The 16,004-nt window shown below is 40.4% G+C and overlaps 1 protein-coding gene across 6 annotated transcripts in view; it reads left to right on the forward strand.

Annotated features, from left to right (window-relative positions):
* Nucleotides 1–13,576: 13,576 nt before the first annotated feature.
* Nucleotides 13,577–16,004, forward strand: part of LOC129767815 (probable cytochrome P450 301a1, mitochondrial) — a 32,239-nt gene continuing 29,811 nt past the window's right edge. Inside the window, exon 1 of one of the 6 annotated variants that reach the window (XM_055769029.1) lies at nucleotides 13,577–13,663. The gene's annotated coding sequence lies outside the window, so the exon portion shown is untranslated. The other 5 variants (XM_055769028.1, XM_055769032.1, XM_055769033.1 and 2 more) reach the window with 5 other exon arrangements.

Raw genomic sequence — 16,004 nt, forward strand, 5'->3', positions numbered from 1 at the left:
TCATGTTATAATTTACAATGCAGAACTTACTTCCAGCGCATATTTCAGTGGCTGAAATGAGTTGACAGACAAATCACCACCAGGTTGAACGACTCGTTGAACTAATGAAAGCGAATGTAAACATTGCTCGAGGTATTTGTGGAGGCAGTCCAAATAGAATTCCGGTTAAGGAAAAGTGGGAGGAATTCGGTGAGCAGCTTAATGCACTGAGACCATCAATGTGTCTTGGTTCTGAATGGCAGAAAGTAAGTGTTTCTTCTACGATCCATATAACTTCATAAGTAAATTTTATCATATTCGTTGAATTACTATCATCCGAATTTCCTACCTAAAAATTGCTTATTCCTGCTAGCGTACGTACGTGTTACTTTTGTCAGCAATTTTCTTTTTTATTGGAATACTATACCGAACTTTCTATACCATATGCTAAAGCTGAAATGTCTTGCAAAACAATAATGATTTTTTTTTAACTACAGATTTGGATTGACATGAGGTGAAAGGTAAAGAAAACACTAGCACACAACAAGCGAGAATTCAGGGCCACTGGTGGTGGCCCAATACAATGAAGCCGCTGCAACAAGAAATCGACGCTAAAAGAGAATTACATGCAAAAAATTATAGGAGGTTGCGTCCAAGATACAACCGCATTGTTGACGTAGAACTACGCTGTTATTTTATATAAGTTGCTTGTTTATACCTTCGGATATTATTCTATAGTGCTGTGAAATTTTAGAAACAACCGCTTAGTAGAATAATCTCTTAAATGTTTTTTCATTGTAGAATCAGTTGACGATAATTGATTGATGATTCATTCTTGCCCTCGCAGAACAATACACTAGCTAATCATATGTAGCAATTAATTCCATGTAAATGCATTGAAAATTTACGTCGAACGCTATTTCGGTGGCCTTTTTCGCAACTGACATAGACTCGGCTACAGTCGATTATATATATGTTGCACCATCACCATTATTCCACATCTCATAACTACATCAATATATCTTTGGCACCACGAGGAAACAACAACAATGACAACACATGCAAGTATCAAATATCATGCTACATGTTATTTAGCATTGTCTCAGTGGAATTGCACCCCCAGGCATCGTTCGTACAACGTAAACCAATCGCCAAACAAGCGTTTGCCATAGCACGCATACAGAGCCATATTGGTGGCTTGAAACTACTAGGAATATGAACACTTCTCATCATTTTGCGTTATTCTCAAAAGAAACGATTCTGTCGATTCATGTTCGACATAAGCGCAGCTGCCAGGAAGGAAGTTTTTCTACTGGCAAGCGAAACCTAATCACATACAACATTGCAGAACGACATTTACTTTCTTGGTGTCTAAACAAGGGAAATAAATCTTTTTTTGTTAATATCAACAACCTCGAAAACAGTAGCATTGCTTTATTATGATCAAGATTAGCGCAATCCTAGTTGAAGGCAGTTTTGCGACTGGCACGCGAACCCAAATAACTTATAACATTCCAGTACGACATTCAAGATGCTTGGTATTCCCCAAATGATTTTTTGGCGCACAACCTTGATGTCTGCTTCGTCATAAAGTCAGTTTAATGCATTCATGCAATGGCAAAGGCACCAACGAAGCCCTTATGATGACGAAAAACAAACAATGTTAACTGCTTGGAAAAAGACTGAATTATGCCACACAGCTTGTACTCTGTTGTAACACCCATCGATGCGAATTCGCTGATGAGTTTGTCAAGAACGACCGCCTTCACCACCAGCGGGGGAGCTTGATTTTGGTTGCTGCCTGGGTAACGGCGTTTACATTTTAGACCGACGCGCCGAAGTCGCCTACTTCGCTGTTGTTCAATGCGGTATCACACTCGCGAAGGCTCGGTTCAGTGCGAGCGCTTTTCACTACACCAACATCGCGTGCTTCACTAGATGACGCTTGCCTCGAAATTTGACTGCCCCTGGCAATGCGTTTGCTTTTTGCAGTGCTCGAGTCAGCCTTCCTCTTCTTCTTGCTCATCACACACTGCGCGAAGCGTTTAATTTATGACGCGGAAGGAAAAACACACGATACGAATAACGCCAAAAACGAACTGAAAAAACCACACGACGATATCCAAGTTGGATTACCACTGGTGGGGTCCAATCTTAGATCGAAGCGCAGCGAAAGCAATTGGATTGCTCAACAGTCCGATGCCGAATGAAAGTTTGCCTCAGCGAAATCCACTGTTTATACTCTAGGCAAGTATTCCCCTCCATTGTTCTTCTTTTCCTTTGTTCACGGAGACTTTAAATCCTACGATTTCCCCTTCGCTGCTCGTCGATAAGTTGCTCGTTATTGACAGCTCTGTTCGGGAAAGCACACAAATGGATAGAACAAATGTATGGGAAAATGGAAATGCTTAAAGTTTTCATGTATTACCCAATTAAAAACCAGGAGATTCTGATGTATAGCATATTAAACAAATCTTAGGGATTTTCCGATTCGTTTACTATGTAAATCGCCAAAATTCATTCGCGGCAAAAATAGTTATTAACGTTAACTTTATTTCATAAAAACGTGACCTGTTTTCTGATTTGGCACCCTTAATGAAAGACGTAGTTCTACGTCAAAAAATTGGTTTGCTAAAAAAAGTGGAATTCATGTTGTGAAAATACATGAAAAGATTCATTTTCTAATAACTATATTTTTTTGTAAAGCAAATTGTTCCAAGATGTCGTTTTTATTGCACACCCATGCATGCATTACGCCTATCGAGCTTCATTCGTTAAGGGAATATCAGTTTTCTCCAAAACATATATAACATATATAACACTTTTGGAAATATAGATATTTATAATTTTCATAGCAGATGTCTCAAAAAAAGATTTGGCATCCTTTCTATAGTGCTTTGTGAAACATTTCAAACTCGTTTCAAAATATTTCTGCAAGGCCACTGACATTCGAGCAGAGTAACGAATCGAGCTGTTTTTCTCGATTTCTATAATTCCAGATTTTACTCGGTGCGATAGTGATAGTGATTGTATCGAATCCTCGATTCGATTTCTATAATATGGCCCACAATTTTGGGCCATCTGCTATGAAAATTATAAATATCTATATTTTCAAAAGTGTTTTTTTTTATCCCTTTTTGTTTATTTTAGGCTCATTAGTATTTTAGCTCTGTTACAAGCCGAATTTTAATCGTGTACATGTCACATGTTTATCATATCTATAATTAGCACATTACACAGTTGCCATTTTTCGGCGTTAGACTATTCCCTACTACACCATTGCATATGGTACACATTTACACAGTAGCCATTTAGGCGTAAGAGTTTTCTATCTGTTCTTCCATTATCCAGTTAGACCGGATAGCGGAGACAGTTGTTGATCATTGTTGAGTTATTTATAGAACAGCAGCCCGATGTATCTTGCAGAGCAGAGCAGTTGTATGGACGAATCGATCTTTATTCGACCGTGGATCGATCTCCATCGCTGATGATTGTTGCGTGGACGTAGTTATTCTGTAACAACACAAAGATGGTCAATGAGGTCCCTGAGTTTTGAACTCACAATCGATCGCTTACTAAGCGAACGCGCAACCAATGTGGCTACGGAGACCCCCTCCAAAAGTGTTGATATGATTATGTTTTGGAGAAAACTGGTATTCCCTCAACGAATGAAGCTTAATAGACGTAATGTATTCATGGATGTGTAATAAAAACGAAATCATGGAACAATTTGCTTTACAAAAAATATTATTATAAGAAAATGAACTTTTTCATGTATTTGCACAACTGCAATCTATGGAATTCCGTTAGGAGTCACACATGAATCCCACTTTTCTTGACAAAATATTTTTTTTGCATGTGATTCTCTTTAAGCGTCGATTTCTTGTTGTAGCGGCGTCAATAGCTTTATTGTATTGGGCCACCACCTGTGGCCCTGAATTCTCGCTTGTTGTGTGCTAGTGTTTTCTTTGGTGACCGGAATAAATCGCCACAGTAAACAACTGCAACAGAAACAACCGCTTAGAAAAAGTGTAGTAGGCTAGAAATATTTGGCGCGGGAAAAACATCATGTGCCTCACATTTCTATTATAAATTTATTCTCTTGTTCTCGTTTTTCGAAATTTATTCTGAGGACAATGTAATGGGGACGAAGTCCCCATTTGGCGAGGATAAGGAATCGAGGCGGCCCATGCCGCCAAGATGACGCAATCCGAGTCCACCGCCGACCCGCCGTCGGAAGCGGCGGTGTCTCGCACGCAAACCTGGGATCCACTGATTGCCCGGTTAGTTTGAAACATAGGATACGATCCTTTAGCAATGTCCGACCGAGCTCTAGCGAGCGTCGGACGGTATACGTCTGCCCGGGGCGTTACGTTTGCCTGGGGCGATACGTTTGCCCGGTTAATTCTTGTTTTGAAATACAATACCGCGCCACAATATTTATAGCCTACTACACATTTTATAAGCGGTGGTTTCTGTTGCAGTCGTTTTCTGTGGCGATTTATTCCGGGAACCGTTTTCTTTACCTTTCACCTCATGTCCAAATCTGTAATTCGAAAAAACATTATTGTTTTGCAAGACATTTCAGCTTTAGCATATGGTATAGAAAGTTCGGTATAGTAAAGGGTGTGTCACATCAAATTGCATCACGGAAAAAACGCTGTAGAAATTCGCCCAGTAGACCGATCCTTTTGAAAATTTTAGACAGTAAAATAAAAACTATTAAACAACTTTTGGCGTTTTCTTTTTATTCATACTTCGAGCCCAAGCCCGTATGATCGCACCTTCCTCTTTACCCCGTCCATAAGGTTCTGTACAACGTCAGGTTGTAGTTTTTTTTGAACAGAAATCCATTTTCTCTTGAAGTCCGCCTCCGATTTGACAACTTTTGGGTTCTTCCGGAGGGCCTGCTTCATAATCGCCCAATATTGCTCTATTGCGCGAAGCTCCGGCGCGTTGGGCGGGTTAATTTCCTTTGGCACGAAGGTGACCCCGTTGGCTTCGTACCACTCCAACACGTCCTTTGAATAGCGGCACGAAGCGAGATCCGGCCAGAAGATGGTCGGGCCCTCGTGCTGCTTCAATAGTGGTAGTAAGCGCTTCTGTAGGCACTCCTTAAGGTAAACCTGCCCGTTTACCGTGCCGGTCATCACGAAGGGGGCGCTCCGCTTTCCGCAAGAGCAGATCGCTTGCCACACCATGTACTTTTTGGCAAACTTGGATAGTTTCTGCTTGCGAATCTCCTCCGGAACGCTGAATTTGTCCTCTGCGGAGAAGAACAACAGGCCCCGCCGCATGACGAAAGTCCGCTTTGACGTAGGTTTCGTCGTCCATTACCAGGCAATGCGGCTTCGTCAGCATTTCGGTGTACAGCTTCCGGGCTCGCGTCTTCCCACCATGTTTTGCCTTTCGTCGCGGTTAGGAGCCTTCTGAACCTTGTATGTATGCAGGCCCTCCCGCTGCTTGGTCCGCTGGACGAATGAACTTGACAAATTCAGCTGATTGGCGACATCCCGGACCGAACTTCTCGGATCACGTCTAAACTGCTTAACTACGCGCTTGTGATCTTTTTCACTGACGGAGCATCCATTTTTGCCGTTCTTCACCTTCCGGTCGATGGTTAGGTTCTCGAAGTATCGTTTTAGTACTCTGCTGACCGTGGATTGGACGATTCTCAGCATCTTACCGATGTCCCGATGTGACAACTCCGGATTCTCGAAATGAGTGCACAGGATTAATTCACGACGCTCTTTTTCGTTCGACGACATTTTTCCAAATTTACGAAAAATTGACAGTGAAGCATGGCCAACGTGATCTATACACTCTTATCTGATTATAAGCGAAAGCTGAAGATATAATTCCTAAAAATTAAATTTCTACAGCGTTTTTTCCGTGATGCAATTTGATGTGACACACCCTGTATTCCAATAAAAAAGAAAATTGCTGACAAAAGTAACAAAAGACAAAAAACACTTACTTTCTGCCATTCTGAACCAAGACACATTGATGGTCTCAGTGCATTAAGTTCCTCGATGAATTCATTCCACTTTTCCTTAATCGGGATTCTATTTGAACTGCCTCCACAAATACCTCGAGCACTGTTTACATTCGCTTTCATTGGTTCAACGAGTCGTTCAAGCTGGTGGTGATTTGTCTGTCCTCTCATTTTCAGTTACTGAAATATGCGCTGGAAGTAAGTTCTGCATTGTAAATTATAACATGATTAATATAAATAATGCTGGATTGAACACTTACCACGTATAGACTATTCGGTGACCGGAATAAATCGCCACAGTAAACAACTGCAACAGAAACAACCGCTTAGAAAAAGTGTAGTAGGCTAGAAATATTTGGCGCGGGAAAAACATCATGTGCCTCACATTTCTATTATAAATTTATTCTCTTGTTCTCGTTTTTCGAAATTTATTCTGAGGACAATGTAATGGGGACGAAGTCCCCATTTGGCGAGGATAAGGAATCGAGGCGGCCCATGCCGCCAAGATGACGCAATCCGAGTCCACCGCCGACCCGCCGTCGGAAGCGGCGGTGTCTCGCACGCAAACCTGGGATCCACTGATTGCCCGGTTAGTTTGAAACATAGGATACGATCCTTTAGCAATGTCCGACCGAGCTCTAGCGAGCGTCGGACGGTATACGTCTGCCCGGGGCGTTACGTTTGCCTGGGGCGATACGTTTGCCCGGTTAATTCTTGTTTTGAAATACAATACCGCGCCACAATATTTATAGCCTACTACACATTTTATAAGCGGTGGTTTCTGTTGCAGTCGTTTTCTGTGGCGATTTATTCCGGGAACCAGACTATTCTGGCAGCACCGAAAAACAAATACTGATCAAAACAAACGAACATGTGTTGAAAATTGCATATATTTAAGCGTTTCCGAAATGTATCCCAAAGGAAAATATCAAGGACGCAAACCAAAACAAAATAATTCTCTGAAAATATGCAACAAGCGAACCAAACAACTCGAAAAGTTCTGACACTTGCATCGATAGCTATCACTCGCTTGGTGCTATCGAATTGCTCGTTTTCTGTAATAGTAAAATAGAGCTAACGAGCCAAATTGTTATCACCTCGATTTCTATAATAGGGCCCTATATTCGTTTTTCACTCGTCAGTTTTTTCTATCAATATATATATATATAAATGGATTTCTGTCTGTCTGTCTGTCTGTCTGTCTGTCTGTCTGTCTGTCTGTCTGTCTGTCTGTCTGATTCTTATGGACTCGGAAACTACTGAACCGATTGACATGAAAATTGGTATGTAGGGGTTTGTGGGGCCAGGGAAGGTTTTCATGATAGTTTGAGACTCATCCCACTTTCTAAGAGGGGCTGCCATACAAATGAAACACAAATTTCTACATTACTCGAGAAATGATTAAGCAAATGAAACAAAATTTGGCATATGGAGGTTTTAGGGTGTGTTCAGTCGCAAGCGCACTGAAGAGAGAACCGATGCATGAGATGCGATCCACCGACGCCACACCATAAAGCGCAATCCTCTGCTATCTCGCAAACAGGATTGAACATGCTCCGCCAACGAATGGGAGGATAGTTTTGTGCTGTACAAGGACGGTACACAGTTGGATTGAAGACAGCGAAGCGTTAAGAGCAACAGCAAATTAATGTAGAATCTGAAGGAAAACAGCAAAAGACAATTCAAGTGGTCTTATTATGTATTATATTTCATGTATAGTAAAGTTAAGATAAATAGAATGTACATAGGGCCCTATTATAGAAATTGAGGCGATAAGAATTTTGCTCGTTAGCTCTATTTTACTATTATAGAAATCGAGCAATTCGATAGCACCGAGCGAGTGATAACTATCGATGCAAGTGTCAGAACTTTTCGAGTTGTTTGGTTCACTTGTTGCATACCTTCAGAGCATTATTTTGGGAAACATTTCAGGAACGCTTCAATATATGCAATTCACAACACATGTTCGTTTATTTTGATCAGCATTTGTTTTACGGTGCTGCCAGAATAGTCTATACAAGGTAAGTGTTCAATCCAGCATTATTTATATTAATCATGTTATAACTTACAATGCAGAATTTACTTCCAGCGCATATTTCAGTGGCTGAAAATGAGTGGTGGAAGAAAAAAAACCAAATCACCACCAGTTTGAACGGCTCCTTGAAACAATGGAAGCGAACGTAGACATTACTCGAGATCTTTGTGGAGGCAGTTCTAATATAATCCCGGTGTAGGAAAAGTTGGAGGAATCCAGAGAGGAACTTAATGCACTGAGACCACCAATGCATCTAGGTTCAGAATGGCAGAAAGTAAGTATTTCTTTTACGATACACATAACTTTCATAAGTAAATTTTATCATACTCTTTGAATTTCTTTCAACCGAATTTCCTACCTAAAAATTGCTTATTTCTACTAGCATACATTAGTACGTTATTTTTCGCAGCAATTTTCTTTTTCATTGCTATACTATGCCAAACTATATCACTTTTACTACAATAGATCAAACTAATGGTCGGAGTGGTATAATGCTCTATACCATATGCTAAAGCTATCCTGCAAAACAATAAGATTTTATTCAAATTACAGATTTGGATTGACATGAGTGGAAAGGTAAAGAAAACACTAGCACACAACAAGCGAGAATTTAGAGCAACAGGTGGTGACCCCAATACAATAAAGCTATCGACGCTAAAAGAGAATTACATGTTGCCTTACATGAATAACAAAAATTGTTTTGCTAAAAGAAAAGTGAAATTCGTGCATGACTCTTCACGGAATTCCATAGATTTTCTAATAATTATATTTTTTGTACAGCAAATTGTTCCACGCTGTCGTTTTTATTACACATGCATGCGTGCCTTACGCCTTTTAAGCTTTATTCTTTGAGGGAATATCAATTTACTCCAAAACATAACCATATTAACACTATATTATACAATACATTTTCATAGCAGATGCCTCAAAAAAAGATTTGGCATCCTTTTTATAGTGCTTCATGAAACATTTCAAACTTGTTTCAAAATATTTCATCACAACCGCTGACATTCGAACTTGCTAACGAATCGAGCAGTTTTCCTCGATTTCTATAATTCCAGATTTTACTCGGTGTGATAGTGATAGTGATTGTATCGAATCCTCGATTCGATTTCCATAATAGGGCCCATAGTTATAGATTAAGTGTGTGTAGTGTTTTGTCTACAAAACAACGTGTCCTTCAATCCGCCACAGTAAGATTAAAGTTTCCATGCGAATGGAAAATCCCCGCTGCATCACTGCAATGAAGGCAGTCTGCATCGCGCCCACAGGGGGAATTTGACTCTCTCGCTGGGCAAGCTGCGTTGAGGCAGCTTTGGAATCGCGCAGCGGGAAATGCGGCAGTTTTTACAGTTTACTGCATTTAAGACGCTACAGGGTGCAATAAATATTTCTATGGTGGTTAGACTCTCCACCCCCCTCCCCTCTCTAAGGTCCTCTGCCATACAAATGAAACACAAATTTCTGCATTGCTCAAGAATTAATCAAGCGAAAGAAACCAAGTTTGGCATGTGAAGATTTTAGAGGACACGAAACGTTTCTGTGATGAATAAACACTCCTTCCCCCTCTCTGAGGGAAGAAGAGGGGAGGTCTTCTTCTCGAATGGCGTTAACGTTCCCTGTGGAACTTTTGCCGTCTCAACGTATGCATTAACTAGCGTCATTCATTAATACTTAGATGAGATTTCTCAAGCCAAATAACACGCCTTGAATGAATTCCGAGCGGCAAGCTCTAGAATACGCGTGACCACAGTGCAAGTCGAAGGAAATTTCTTTGACGAAAAATCCCCCGGCCAGAATGGGAATCGAACCCGAACACCCGGCATGATAGTGTGAGACGCTAACCACTCGGCCACGGGTGCACAAGGGGGAGGTCTTTATTCTATCATATTTCAGGTCGATTAAAAGATCAATCAAGGAACAGTTCTGCTATTGGACTCATGAACTTGCGCTGAATAAGAAAACGTGAATGTTTGAAGGTATTCATAACAAAAAACAAATTTCGGGCGGGACGAATGTTGCCGGGTCAGCTAGTTATCTATATAATTTCGGGGTGTATGTCCTTTTCGGCCAATTGAGAGAAGATTCGCTGCTCAAAACATAGGGTCGGTGTAGGACCATCATTTTTGAAAGTGCGGAAAAAAGAGACTTCTGATTTGGGCTCTGTTTTCCTTTTGACGTAGAACTACGTTTTTCAGGAAGGGTGACAAATCAGAAAACAGGTCACGTTTTTATGAAATAAAGTTAACGTTAATAACTATTTTCACAGCGAACGGATTCTGATGATTTGCATACCTATCGAATTGGAAATTCTCCAAGATTTGTTTGATATGCTGTACATTACAATTACATAATCCCTAAATATTTTAAATTAATAAAAACTGTAATCATTTCCATTTTCCCACACATTTTGTTCTGCAGATGTGTATGCTTCCCGTACCCGTACCGTCAATAACGAGCAACTAATACATTCGTTTCTGCCCGTTTCCAACTTATTTGGTATAAATAAGCCATCCACGATTTGAACCCCCACCACTTCTCGTTTGGTGGTCATCGGAGCAACATCGTTGCTGGCGAACATCGATCGAGAATGGATAGGTTCCCTGTCAGGAATGACAAGGGAAAGAGGAGTATGGAGTAGAGTTTCTTTCCACTGATGGAATTGCGAGTGAGGAGTAGGAAGTGCAACATAACGAGCGGACATCACTCATACCTAATGTTGATTTCACATACATAGACACACACAGCTCGATGCAAGAATTGAAGATATTGCGAAACCGCAATTTCATCCGCACACCTTCAAAGAAGAAAAAGCCCTCCGTATCAAAGTGTGTTTTTTGGAATACGGACATACACTGCATTTATTTAAAAACAAAGTATCTTTCATGGAAGTATGCCTTCAAATCCCAGTAGGAAAACTTTACACTTTTTCCACCCGAAACTTTAAAATAGATCCCTATGTTGAAAGGTTAAGCATAGTCCTACTTTAAATCAAGTGGATTCAATAATATAATTCCGTGGTTCTACGTCGAAAATGCGGTCGTGTCCTAGATACAACCCCTTACAATTTTTTAATACTCATGAACCACATTTTTTTTTTTTTTTTATCCAAAATATATATTTTTATTAAGGCTCATATGGCGTCAGCCTAACGGGGCCGGGAGTTCAATTTTTCTACAATGTTTGCTTACAACTATGTTAGTAATATGTAACCGATTACTCGCGGTTGGCTCGAGGTTAGTATTACAAGTGTTCTCATAATTGGTATGTTGCAGTCTTCGATGCTCTGTACGTGTGCCCGACACGGGATACCTGCTATTGGGATGCAGCTGACCATTAATCAGCAACGCCCCCCTAGTTTGTACCCCATATCTGGTGGTGCGTCTTTCTCGACTCGAGGAATCCAGGATAGAATGGTCACTAGCCGGCGCAATCATCAGCTCGTGTAGAGTTGTCATAAGCGGTACAACCTTTGGCTCTTGTTGAATGATCAGTGGACTGCACAACCTTTGGCCCGTGTATCTGTAAAGAGTGTGTGTATGTATTGCCGCGACTAAGTAAAAGTTTATCGTTTGGATAGGAGGGATATGAAACGGGGACACAACGAAGGAAACATCATTAAACGTTGACATCGGCGTTTCTGAGGAACAGGTATAGATGAAGCAGAAGATCAGGATCACGGCTACCTAAGATATCCCGGACGGGGATATCCGATTGTCTGCCTTTTGCTCTCAGTACTCTAGAGAGCTGAGAGCGAGCAGCATGGAACCGGATACACGACCAGACAACATGCTCGATGTCGTGGTAGCCATCGCCACAATCACAAAGATTGTTTGCTGCGAGCCCAATGCGATAGAGATGCGCGTTTAGGTTGTAGTGATTGGACATAAGCCGAGATATCACGCGAATGAAATCACGACCTACATTCAATCCCTTGAACCATGCACTCGTCGAGACCTTAGGGATAATCGTGTGTAACCAACGACCGAACTCATCTTCACTCCACATGCGCTGCCAACTTACGAGCGTATTCTGACGAGGAATGTGGAAAAATTCATTATAAGCAATTTGCCTTTCAAAAAGTGTGCCTTCTAAAGCGCCCACCTTAGCTAGCGAGTCCGCTTTCTCATTCCCCGGAATCGAGCAATGAGAGGGAACCCATGCTAAGGTAATCTTGAATAATTTTTCGACCAAAACACTCAATAGTTGTCTTATTCTTGTTAGGAAATAAGATGAGCATTTATCAACTTTCATTGAGCGGATTGCCTCTATTGAGCTGAGACTGTCTGAAAAAATAAAATAGTGGTCGATGGGCAATGTTTCAATGATCCATAATGCGTAATATATCGCACCCAGTTCAGCGACATACACGGAACAAGGATCTTTGAGTTTGAAAGAGGCACTGGAATTTTCATTGAAGATGCCGAAGCCAGTGGACCCGTTTATGAATGAACCGTCAGTATAGAACATTTTATCAGATCCAACTTTCCCATATTCTGCCGAAAATATCGGCGGAATAGAATCGGAGCGTAGGTGATCTGGGATTCCATGGATTTTTTGTCGCATGGACAGATCAAAAATGACAGAGGATTGATCAGAAGAAAATATAGTTAACATAAATAGGACCGCTCACGAGTTTTCTTGTGTTTCGCTTTCCGTCTGTTACGGATGGATCACGAAATAACCCGTGTTTTCTACACACTGTCTTTAGATGTCACCTACTTTGATACATTGTGTATTAAAGTGTCTATCAGACTATCTCATTCGTGGAATCCGAACAAATGAAGCTTCATAAATAACATGATTATGATAATTTTAGAACGTACAAATTGCCCCAAAACGTGCGGTCCCAGGCGTATGTCTTACGGATTTCTTTGCAGTCCTTAATATGTTAAAAAGTTATATTATACGTCAATGTTATACTTCTCCGCTGCGCTAATGTTGCTATTGCATATTCATCCATGAGTGATGTTCTTCCGACCGATTCAGCATCGGCTGTGATCAATTTATCCTTTCCATTACTTCATCCCGTTTCGCTGTGGCTAAAATGAGATGTCCGGTTTCGCATCGTTAACACTGTTCCCACATGTTTTGAAACAGTGTTTTGTTTCTGTTGCTGCGTGTGTAATTAGTCCTGTTACGGTAAAATAACCGATCATTGTTAGCACCAAACTAGAAGTCTGCTATATTTGAATTTCAGAACAAAAACCATCTCCCAATGATATCGCAAACCAAAACAGCCCTATACAAAGTTGTCTGCAAATCCTTTGAACAAACAGCTTGGCACAAATTTGCACGCTGTACGCTGCCAATCAAACAAGCATCGGAATTTATTTCTCAGCGCCAAACAACCACAACACACCCCCCCACACCCACTCCTTACCCCCAACCGGACCGGTAGGTTTCCCTGGCAGATGCAAGTTTGCCATTATTGCTTATGACCCACTGCAGGGCAACAGCATCTTGGAGAGTGCTTCCCACACCACAAGACGCACGTACAACACACACCTAACCCATGGAAATGGTTGCGCGAGAATTGGTGCAAGCTTTTTGATTCTCTCGGCGCTCGCCAGTCAAAAGTCAGGTTGGTTCAGTCTCCACTCGGTGTTCGTCTCGCAAGCACACGGTTTACTTACGGTGGTTACGGTTTGACGGTAGTGCTGTTTTATTTTAATTTTCTTATTACTTCTGTTTGATGTGCTGAACAAATATATTGGCCACTGAAGGTCTTCTTCGTTTGGATTGGTTTGTGTTTCATCTGATTACACCATACACTTGTGGATGGATACTGTTTCTTCTGTGGAAAAATCGTGATTGCGATCAATCTTGAGTAACCGGCTCTGGTGTGATCTAAATGTGGAAATATACACTCTAAACCATAACTCTTCTGTTCCAAATGTACAGCCAAATCCGGTTTTACGCGTAAAAAAAGTGATAGTGTTTTTCTTAAGTGAAGATGACAAATTACAAAAAGTTCTACTAGAAACATACGGTGCACCGTAGACGAATGCGTGTGTGGTGAATGAGCTGCATCCCAAAGAGCAATATAACAGGCGTGTGTTGCCAAATGATGTGGAAAATCGTTATAAACCTGTTTATCGAATACCTTCTGTGCATCTCAAATTTTCAGTCTTTGCCTCTTCACAACAGTTTTCGACATCAGTTTAGTGGGCTCCTCTAGCACTTCGATTTTCATACATGGATACTGGGGCCAATAACGGGACAGTGGAAGCGGTGTTTGGAATATTTCGACATCTCATGAATATTGAACATTTCGTTTCATGGTTTCAGTGATTTACCGCATATTTCAACGATTCGTTTCGATGTGTTTCCTAATATTTGCGTCAAAATTCGAAACTCAAGATTCCGACCAACGTCCTCTAATAATAGAGCTTGCAATAAAATTGTATTAAAACATGATGTACAGAAAAGATGTCGAAAAATCAATGAACTATTTGGGAAAAATAACACTTAAAATACACCGTTAAAAAATATTACTCAAAAATTTAATTTAATGTTAAAAATGTAAACTCTTTTAACTTAACGGACTCATCAAAATGAAAATATTAATTTTAAACAATTTATCAAATTGAAATTGAAATATATTTCATAGTTCAATGTAATGTGATGTCATTTAGAAAATTTTGATTTTCTTGTAAAATGGCACACCTTCGAAAACAATCTGTACGAGGAAGTTTTAAAACTGATCGAAAGACACGCAGACCAGAGAGTTTTGCCAAGAAAGAATAAGACACAACAACATGGCAAATTCTATGTAATTTACCTAATCAATTTATTGAAACACAAACTGTAGCAGCCATACGAGTTTTAACTACCTAAGGATGGATTATTCGGCGCGAATTATTCGTTCGCCTCACCAATCAGTTGCGTAGTCACGTAATCATCGTACTACTATAATCGTTTTTGCAGTCATCAATCGATTAATTACTCAATAGAATTACCAGACATCACTACTAACTCCCGACAGCGAGCAGGCAGCGACCCAATTCGGGAAATAGAAGGTACGGTGCCGTCGTCTAGAAGATTTTATGGTTGTATGATGGAAGTGTAAACAAACCGTGTGTTTTTCTATTGCAGATTATCAAACATACAAATAAGTTGTAGTAGAGTCGAATTTACTGAAGCGATTTTCACATAATAAACCATTCTCTGATACACAATACAGAACCGAAAAAGTGTACCATCTTCGAGATTAGCCTACTAGAAGGCAGTTAATTTTAAACTTTGAATGAAAATCATTTTAAAATGTTGTTTACATGGTCAAGTCACAGAGTCCTAACTTTTAAGAACTCTTGAATCTTTTCACCAGAGCCTATGAAAAGTGGACCTGAAAAGTTAGACAAATTGCCCTAATAATAAGAAAAATAGCTGCAAAGTCCTAATGCGACTATCACTTATTCCCTGAGTAATGGAACGAACTGACACTGCATACATAGCAAACTGGAGTGCACTACAATAGATCGAACTAATGGTCGCAGTGGTACTATGCTCCTACAGAAGAAGATAGAAGTGATACTGAAAAATATGATGATAACGTAGAATATAACTGTCATTCGATTTGTATCGTCGTTCCTGAATACAAATTAAGAGACTGGCTAGAAATATCGTAATCTTCCATCGAAAATGGGTGAAACCTGGTAATGGCTTCAACGGCTTAGGAAGGAGATTGGGCCGTTGATAATCAACTGTGTCTGAAATCTTCATACCAGCGCGTTACATTTCCTTCCTCCAAATAAGTAAAATTACCCTCAACGATCAAACGCTTTCCTCTTGCAGCGAAATTGAAAATATATGCCAGGCTCACATATACATTGCAGGTTGCATTTCCTCCCGATAATGGCCCCTGATAAAAACGTGAAGAAAATCAATGCTAGACACTAATTTCGCCAAGGATGTTTGTACCAATCGTAGAAAACTCGCTGCACTTTTACATAGAATATTCATTTGATACCAAAAAAACAATTTTCATATATA

This window comes from Toxorhynchites rutilus, chromosome 2, assembly GCF_029784135.1.
Source record: "Toxorhynchites rutilus septentrionalis strain SRP chromosome 2, ASM2978413v1, whole genome shotgun sequence".
Classification (NCBI taxonomy): domain Eukaryota; kingdom Metazoa; phylum Arthropoda; class Insecta; order Diptera; family Culicidae; genus Toxorhynchites; species Toxorhynchites rutilus.